At 45.1% G+C, this 9,515-nt stretch overlaps 1 protein-coding gene and 1 long non-coding RNA gene across 3 annotated transcripts in view; both read right to left on the reverse strand.

Annotated features, from left to right (window-relative positions):
• The window catches only part of CNOT6 (CCR4-NOT transcription complex subunit 6), a 34,052-nt gene extending 33,814 nt beyond the window's left edge, over positions 1-238 (reverse strand). The window contains exon 1 of one of the 2 annotated variants that reach the window (XM_027898904.1): positions 69-238. The gene's annotated coding sequence lies outside the window, so the exon portion shown is untranslated. The remainder of the gene's footprint in view (positions 1-68) is intronic. The other variant, XM_027898902.1, reaches the window with a different exon arrangement.
• A 1,378-nt stretch (positions 239-1,616) lies between these two features.
• LOC114065219 lies at positions 1,617-3,447 on the reverse strand. The gene is made up of 3 exons (XR_003572894.1): positions 3,120-3,447; positions 2,709-2,788; positions 1,617-2,090 (listed from the first exon to the last, which is right to left on the reverse strand). It is a non-coding gene; the product is annotated as an uncharacterized LOC114065219 (long non-coding RNA).
• Between the last annotated feature and the right edge of the window lie 6,068 nt (positions 3,448-9,515).

Raw genomic sequence — 9,515 nt, forward strand, 5'->3', positions numbered from 1 at the left:
CACCGCGGTGCTGCCCCCCCCGGGCTGAGCCCCCTCCCCTCCGGGCCGGTCGCCGGGGCCGCCCCTACCTGTGGCTGCAGCATCCCCGTCCCCCCGCCGCCCTCGCTCCGCCGCCTGCCTGGCTCTTTGTTTCCTGCCGCGGGCCGGACGGGAGAGCGGCTCCCCCCCGCCTCCTCCTCACACTCATTGAAAGCAAACAAGCATCATGGCGGCGCTGGCGGCGGCGGCGGCGGCTGCGGGCGGGCCGGCCCCCCTCCTCCTCCTCCTCCTCCTCCTCCTCCTCCTCCTCCGCCTTCCTCTCCTTCTCCTCCTCCTCCTCTCCCTCTCTCCGCCCCGCCTGCCCAGGCCGCCCGCACTGCGCGGCCGCGGAGAGGAGCGCGGGGAGGGGGCGCAGCAGCGCTGGAGAGGGTCGGGGGGGGGGGGGGGGGGGGGGGGGGGGGGGGGGGGGGGGGGGGGGGGGGGGGGGGGGGGGGGGGGGGGGGGGGGGGGGGGGGGGGGGGGGGGGGGGGAGGATGAGGAGGGAGGAGTTTGGGGGGATTTTGGGGTACGGCCTCAGGAACCGAGGAAGGGAGGAGGGTAGTGGGTGAAAGTAACGTCACGAAACCGGTGCAAGCGGGTGTGTGGCAGGGAAAGGGTTCCGAGCGGGAGCGAGTGGAAATAGTAGCTTGTTTGGAAAATAACTTTTTAGGTTCTCCTGCAAAAGCCCAAATAGGGAGCTCAGCCTTGCGGTGGATGAGCTCAGGCGCGGTGCGGGTGGTGGGCCTGGATGCTTTTTAGGAAAGGGAATATATTTTCCTCTATGTTTGTGTCTTTGCTGGCAAGCCAGGGCCTCGGATCCTCTGCTGTGACATTTTCAGGAGCAATGTTTTCCGTGAAATGTCCCCCAGAATTGCCCAGCAGCACCTTTCTGAAACTCAGGTTGCAGCTTGTGTAGTGTTCTCTCTTCAACATGTTAATAGATGCAAATAAAGATATATAGAAAAATAAAGCATATTCCTGTTAAATGTTATTACCATCGCTGTGCAACAAGACTTTACACTGTGATGAAAGATGGTAAGGGAAATGGTGGTGGGGAAGTGCCATCCATGGCGTAGTGCTAGCAAAAATCATAAATAATGACTTCCAAATCCAGGATTTCCGTAGTTTTTCAGGCAGTTAAAATGTTCAAGCATTGGTGGTACAGCATCAAATGAGCACTTGGTGCACACCACGTCATCCAAAGGAATAGTAAAGAGAAAGGCATTGTCCCACATTTAGAGCCCTGTCTCTGATCTGGGAAAGCTGAATAAGAATTGAAGGCTCCTCTGCTTAGGCATAACTGGATATGTAGCTGGAAATAAATGGCACTTACACTGTTGTGCAAACAAGGCATTCTCTTTCAACATAATTGAGTGAAGAATGGTACCTGGTTGAGTTTCTGAGGAGCACCACCACAAACCAGCGAGGGCAGTGCTTTGAAAAGCGTGACCCTGGCCTGCTGCAGACCAAACCCGCTCACAGAACGTCCTCCACAGAAAGGTTGAGCCCTTTGACACTTCGTTGGAAATAACCCTGCTATACTTCAGATTTCTGTTCAGCCTTATCAGATCATGTATCTGAAATGCTCTCAGATGATAAACTATCTCCTCGCCTCATGGTGCAGTCCTGTGCTGGAGATACCCGAGCCTGCTCCATTACGGATGTGCACGGGCTCTGGCAGAGTGTCCTATCTGCTTCCCGGGCTTGGCTGGCTCTGGAGAGCTGACAGTCATTCAGAACTGACTCGAGTAGCTCTACATGTCATTCTCCTGCACTGCATGTCTTTTCTTTCCGATAAGCAGCTGTCCTGCACATTCTTCAGTTAATACTTTCTGGGTCAGATATGGCCTCAATAGACTATATCATTTTGCCCAGAGCTAATTCTCCAAAAGCAGGGGGAAAGTCTTTGAATACGTTGCAGGATTTTCCAGGAATTGCTGCTCAGCAAAGAAAATTTAGTTGATCATAAGTCTCTCGAAAAATGCTTGCAGGGAAACTTCATTCCTCAGGGATGGATGCTGGGGTAATATTACATTAGACATGGAAAGGTCTACTTGCAAGGGCCTTCTTCACTGCAAGTGAGAACAAATGGCAGAAAATACTGAAAAAAGAGCATTAGGGGAAATAATTTTAAAGCAATTAAAAATAATTCTGTATTATTATTGCCTGTTACACAGAGTAACAGGAGGTCACACCAATTTGGCAGATTTCAAGTTAATGAACTTTGCAATAATGCTACAAGTTATTTATAAAAAACCAGCAATATTTGAAGATCCTAAAGTTACGGCCTTTTATGTAAACAATTCTTCTTTGAACTGCCAGCTTGTGTGGTTTGAAACAGCAGAAAGAAGTAAAAACAGGTATGTGGTTTGTTTTTTGTTTTTTGTTTTTTTAGAAACTGTTATGTTCTACTTCTTCCTGTGCAGAAGTGCTGTTGCTCCTCTGTATATATGATTAATTTTTGCTCCCTGAAAGTGTTATCAGACCTGTAACCAGGCAAACAGCAGAGCAGATGGCCAGTGCCAGTATCAGTGTTTCTGGTCTGGGTGTTTAATGAGATCTGAGAGTGTAACATGAGCCTCTTTCATTTTGTCTGTCTCGCATGGCAGATATACTTGGTGCAAGTGCTCTTGTTGCTCAAGGTCACAGATTCATCAATCAAAAGAGAGCCCTTCCCATTAATCTTTTACCTGCCCATGACAGTTTCCATACGTCTCAGGAGCTGCCATGTCGCACGCAGCGCCGTTGTCCCGAGTTTGGGACAGTGCTGCTGTGAAAGACAGGTTAGAGCAGAAATTAGTCACTTTAAAACACAATGTTAAATTTACCGTACTCTGAGCATAAGTTTTCATTCACTGATCCTAAAAAACTTACCTTTTTGTGCTGTGGAATAAGCCTTGAGTTGGGCCAAATCTCACTTGTGGCACACAATCATGTCCTGCAACATTTCTGACCTTACAGCTGGAGACAGAAGTATTTGCTGTGAGTAGATTAAAGAATTTTAGCAACCCCACCATGTCCTCTGTTGCACACATCCAAGGCTGGAGCTGTGCCTGGGAGGCCTCAGGGAGGGCCACTTGGTCCATCTCACCAACACTTACAGCTGGTTTGAGGTCCTGGTGCCTCTGTGCACTGACAGAGGGATGTGAAACTTGTGGCAGAGAGTTATCTTTGTGGCTGAGCTATGGTACATTCTGCTTTGTTTGAATTGCCAAATTTGGTGAAGTTATACTCTTAAAATATCTATGTACAGGTGCACAGTAGAGGCTTGTGTGACTTCTAAGTTCTTTGTAGTAAAAGACATATCCTTCATCCTGCGTGGCTCATACATCAGCACCCCAGAGAACAGGCACGGAGGTGTCATGGCTTGTGGAAGCTCGTGTGTTTGGGGTTACAGAAGAGGTGACCAAGGAAAGGCTCACTCCTCTCTGCTCCCCCCCTTTCTGTGCCAGGAAATGTGACAAAATACAGTGTAACTGGAGGCAGGAAATTAGTCGGGGAGGAGAGCAGAGTTTTGGTAAAGTAGGGGAGATAATGAGGAGGAAAGAAGGGAGTAACTGGGAGAAGAAGGAGAGGGATCCCAAATAGGAGGGCAGAGCTTAATTATTGTCTACATTTTTAGTCTGTATAGGCAGAGAGGCAGGAAACTGCAGGATAGCTTCCATGGCTGTTGAGATCAGTGGGATAACTGCTCTGAACGTGGGATATGCCTAAAATGACAGGTACTCTGAAAAATGAGGACTTGGAGCACTCATATTGTGCTTCTGAAATCATTGCATTTTTAATGATTTCAGCCTTAAGTTTTATGGCCTGTTCTCCATCTACTGAGTGAGTGTAAGAGCATCTTCTGTCACAGCTGGATAGTAAAGATAAATCTTTGATGTTTATTGAGCATTAAAGCTACAGTGAAAGCTCCATACAAAAAGCATTGAGGCAATTAATATTCCTCTGCATGGAATGGAGTTCAGTGGTTTCCAGAAGACTCGTATGTAAAAAGGTAATTGAAAACTCCCCTTATGCATATCCACAACAGAGATGAATTCAGGAATTTTAATCCTGGAATGGCACAATTTGTAGGTAAGGGCTTTGCAGCCTTAGAATTACTTTAATATCCATGTTAGACAAAAGTAGACTAAGTGCTTGAAAAGAAACTGAATATGATCAAAAGCTTTCTTTCTAGAAATAACTGCATTTTAGTAGGAAGACTTCCACAGCAAGAGAAGAGTTTCTAACTCCTTTTTGCCAGTTATGGATGCTACTATTTAACACTGCCACCACCTGAGATGCTTGTATACCATATGTAGATGACTCTTATAATTATTTAGGTATTTGACCTGTTTTCACGATTGTAGCAGTTTAAAATGAGTCTTGTTCTCTACCTCAAGCTGCAGGTCTGTGGAGCATTTAGTCATTAATATATTCTAGTGTGTGCATTTGTGCTGTACTGTAGCAGCGAAGTAACAGATCTGAGAATGTCGTAATTCTTACTTGTCCTAATCAAATATTAAAATCTGAATGCTGTTAAGAAGGTGGATTTATGAGCCACGATGTTGTTTATGCTATTGCCATTTTTTAGATACAGGCTGGTTCTTACAGACTTTTGTCTCTAGAATCACCTCTCCACCTCTTGGTCACCTGTCTCCAAGAAGGTATCCATCTTTTTGTATGAAAACTAAGTTAATTACATGAAAGAAAAAGTTAAAGGTATGACCTGTGTGCATTCATTATGTGGGCAGAGCTCCTGGTTGCATTCAGAGCTCTGCAAAAGGAGCACAAGGCTTTGCCTTTCACAGCGAGAGCTTTTATGTGTGTGAGTGAATAGAGCAAATTGCTATGAAATACCTGAATGCCCAGTTATGGAGTCGCAACTGAGAAGTTAAATGCCAAATAATGGCGTTATTGATGTAAGATGGAAGAATTCTCATTAGTGGAAAACAAGTGCTCAAACAAACCCATCCAGATTTTTGGTCTTTTCTACCATACCCTCTTCTCTCTGTACCCATTTTGGCGTTTTGTTTTTTTTTTTTCCCCTCCCTTCTTCTGTCAGCATCTTATTTTTCATCTCTATTCATTGTTGCTTTCTATGCTTCTCTCTAGCAGCAGAAACATATTTACTTGCAAGCTGATCCCATCTGTGCTCCCGCGCTGCAAAGCTTCCCCCCGCCGTGGCACTGCGCGTCTGATGGAGCTTCCCGCCATGGCTAAGGAAGCTCCAGCCTTCCAGAGTGCCAGGATTTCACACCGTGGATCAGGTGGGCAGGGCACCCCCGCCTGGGCATGGTTGGAAAAAAAAAAAAAAAAAAAAAAAAAAAGAGGGTGGGCAGTTTTTCTTGTGTAAGAAAATGCAATAATACCGTAATCATTTGTCGCCTGACCGTTCGCTGAAATGGAGGACTGCTGAACTTTTAATTTAATTGGGTCTCTCATGCTTGCACTGCTTCCTGCTCATGAACCAGAATATATGAGGACTATAACTCAAATATACACTAAGCTGTCCCTGCTGCAGTCTCATCCCTTGCAAATTAAGTAGGATCAGGACTCAAAAGAGATAACTAAGGAGACCTATGTCCTGGAGGAAATTACCGTGAATTACAGAGTTATGGTTTCTCTCTTAATAAAAAATGAACTAATGCTCCAGTGTGACACTATGGAACTCTTCAGTTTATAAAGGTACTGTCTTTCAGGAAATATATATGTTAATCCAGCTGTCATGCATAAATCCGCATTTGGGGTCTGATCTAATTCCCATTGAAGTAGAGATGGACTCAATCTACTTAAATTTCTCCATGCAGTTTCACGGCTTTCCACTATCTTCATCTGTTGTATCACATTACTGTGTGTGGGTAGAGTTGCCACATTCCACCCATGACACAACTGTTTCAGTGGCAAGTGAAGTGATACGTGCATATGGTACACGCAGTCTTTACACAAACCGTATGCTTTCAGACAGCTATCTGTGTAACTGGGGGAAGTTTTAGAGGCTTCCTGAATAAAAATCCATTTGCTGCATTATTAGAAGACGTAGAAAACTTTGTTTATCATTCGCACGACCTTACTTGTGGCATTTGTGGGACAGAATGAGCGATTTATTGTTTACCTTTTGTAAATTTGTAACTCGGATTAATTACTTTGAATGGCAAGGAAATGGTTGCATGGAGGTTTTGGAATTGATCTCTCTACTTTTATTATTTATTGCATCAAATCTTAGGCCTAAATTTTGCTTATATAACAGTAAGTAACTTCACACAATTTCCAGTTACAGTTATACATTGTCTTCTTTTTGCTATGTGCTTCACATTTCCAAGATGTTGAATGTCCTCACTGCTGAATGTTTTGTATAGGAGATCATTATTTATCTGAAGAATTTTGGCTGAGGACAGTCTCTAGTGGGGAAAAAAAAACCCTCCAGAGAATTTATAAAGTACACTTTAATCCTGAGGCTATTATAGGCCTACTATTCTTTTTTTTTTTTTTTCATTGGTGGTTACAAAAAAAAATTACAAAACGACTGAATAAATTTAGCAGGTCATTAAGTGTGGCTATTTCTATATTATCTGAATTGACAAAATACTTTCCTTAGGACATTAGGTTTGCAGAGAGGGGGAACAACCTAAATAAGTGTGGGCGTGTACGTGTCTGTGAGCTGCTCACCAGAGGGTGCCCCTGCAGCCAGAGGAGGCCACAGTGCAGATCCTTGGGGCTGTAATTTCTTTCTGAAGGCTTTGAAGGACAGGCATTGGAGCTGAAATCATGAAACTGGAAGAGGTTTGTTTCCAAGCATGGGGAGACCCCAGTGGGCTGAAGGAACGCGGGGCATTCGCTGCTGCGAAGGGGAGGGGGTGACTCAGTGTCTGCAGCTAAAAGGCTGCACCACAGAACAGCTTTTTGCTCAGAAAAAAAGGGGTGAAAATCATTGCCTGCTTCCCAGGTGATCACTGCAGGTCACAGGCAGAAAATTTGCCCATTACAGCTGGTGATTGGCGTGGTACATTTAGGCTTTTCCGCTCCTTCCAAAATACTGGGCACTTTGAATGAATGCCTCCAGGAGGGGCAAAATGCCAAGCTGAACAAGCCACCGATCTGACCTGCTGGTTTTTAACTCTGTGTCCAGAATTGTTGGTCTGCAAGATTTAAAAAAAAAAAAAAAAAAGTTGTGGGATTAAAAAAAAAAAACCAAAATGTTTGAGCCTAATGCAGCAGGCTCAGGCTAAATCACATTTCCCAAAGTGTGGCTTTCAATATCAAGCCTACTCCTGAGGAACTGGCAAATGCTCAACGAGCACAACACGGAGACAACTGGCAGCCTGAGTCATTTTCACATGTGATTGTTGAATGTGACAGATTGAGAATAGCAAGGAGTACGAGTTCATGCTATGAGAGTGAAGTAACCCAGCATCCTCTCGCTGGCTCGAGCCTGCAGAGATGTGGAGTGCTGCGGCAGAGAAATGCCACCGAGGCTTTGGAGAAACGGGTTTAGCACACATGTTATTTTCTTCCTTTGCTCATTTTTGTTCCACCCTAGAATGTTTCTTTCTTCTGTTTATGGCAGATGGAAAGTAAGAGAAAAACCCTTGACACGTGTTTGTAAAGCCTGGATTGACATTTAACTTATTCCCCTTTTTACTTTTTCTCTGAATATCTTTTGTCTTTCTGCTTACACTGATGCTGTGTTGGCTTTTTTATTCCATGGTGGTTACTGCTCCAGCATGTTGGCTGCACAGAAGCAATTTCAGGGGGCACTTGCTTACAGAAATGGTCCCTTCCAAACCAACCTGGTGTGGTTTTCTTTCAGAGCAAACTGCAACAGGCTGGGGAAGTCCAGGGAATTTACCGAAAATCTCCGCTGAAATCCAACCTTCTGTTGCAGCTGATCAGAATATTATGGCTGAGTAATTTATTAATTAAATGTAGCCATGCTTTATTTTCATACATGTTCTTGGAAAAGGCAACTTCTTCCCAATTTCTTACTCATAAATGTTCAGTGTGTGGTCTCTGCCAGCATGGGGCTTGTCTGTCATGTGTCCTGCACTGAGCTGGTGTTTGGAGTCTGCTGCTCACCTCTGTAACACTGTATGTCAGGAATGACTTCATTTAATCCTTGTAGAACAGTGTGGTTGATTAATGAGTTGTAGAGGTGGTTTGAAGGCGTTGGATGAGAGGCACTGGGGACCAGTGACATGTTGCAAAAGAAGCAGATGTAAAGACTTTGAGATGGTAGTATTGATGCCCAGGGGCCTTGCAAACACAGAAGCTTCTGCACAGGCCAAGAAGGATAAAGGTAGATTTTTGATCTGTCAAGAAGTTTTTTCATTCTTTTTGTCCTTTAAGATCTTATGTGTAACCATGGGTTCAGGACATATGTGGTTCTGGTTAAAACATTTGGAAACAATCCCCTTCTGTCCTTTAATTCTCTGTTTGTCAAGACTTTGGGAAGATGATAATTCCTGGGAGCCCTTTGGCTGTGGGAATGGTGAATACCTGGACTGACTCCACTGGTCTCCATTTTGTTCTACAAATAATTATAGGTAATACATTCACACAAGAAGCTGCCTAATGTGCCGGGCACGCTCTGTTTGCTCACCACAGCAACAGAAAAGGATTAAATGCATTCTTTGTGTTCGTGAGCTCTGGGCCGTTATTCCTGCCAGCCCGAGGTGATTTATTGCTCCAGATCTGAATTGCCAGTCCCTGGTGGGGACGTGTGGAAGTGAAGTGACCTGTGCAGAAATTGGTCTATTTAAACCCGCATTTATTCGGTGAATCTTTTGCTTTCGTGGCTGTTTGTGGCAGCAGCTGGATGTGTCAGCGGGTGATCATGGACCCCAGGAGAGCACCCAGGACGTCTGGAGCTGCCACTGCTGCTTTCTCCATCTTGGTACCTCCATGTCTGTGCATGGATCTGACACCGCAGGAAACTGCTCCAGCCTGGGCTCCTTTCTGACCTTCCCTTTAACCTCATCTCCTAAATGTCTCCTCAATGCTGCTTTTAATTGATCAGAACTCAACAGAATGTCAAATTTTTCTCCCTTGGGTGACTCTTGCCCCCGAGCTCCCCAAGACTGGGCCTTGCAGAGACCGTGGGTGCCAGGCCCTGCTGGGGCCCCTGCTCTTCCAAATAATGGACAGCAGGTGGTAGCACATGTTCATTTCATCACTTTTTTTTTTTTTTTTTCCTCCTCCTTCTTCTTTTTTAAAGAATTAGGCTTTGCAAAGCTTCTCCTAATTTTCTGTTATGGGTTGAGGGTGTGAAGGCTGCTTCTGAAGAGGATGGGCACCTGGATTCCTGCCAAGTTTTTCCATTTTTGCACCTGGCATGCTTCCAAGTTTTTTCTGGTTTTCCACGAAAGCTCAAGCCCCTCCCACTCTGACATTTCTAGAGACACTTCTCTTCCGTGAGCTCCTTGGCCGTGTAACCGAAAGAGCTTGTCTTGGCTTGACTCTGCAATCCGTGTGGGATAATTTCCCTGCGGAAGCGCACAGGTAGTGCTGAGCAAGCA

This window comes from Empidonax traillii, unplaced genomic scaffold (genome assembly GCF_003031625.1).
Source record: "Empidonax traillii isolate 1590-97213 ecotype Southwest subspecies unplaced genomic scaffold, ASM303162v1 scaffold630:size906685, whole genome shotgun sequence".
Taxonomy (NCBI): domain Eukaryota; kingdom Metazoa; phylum Chordata; class Aves; order Passeriformes; family Tyrannidae; genus Empidonax; species Empidonax traillii.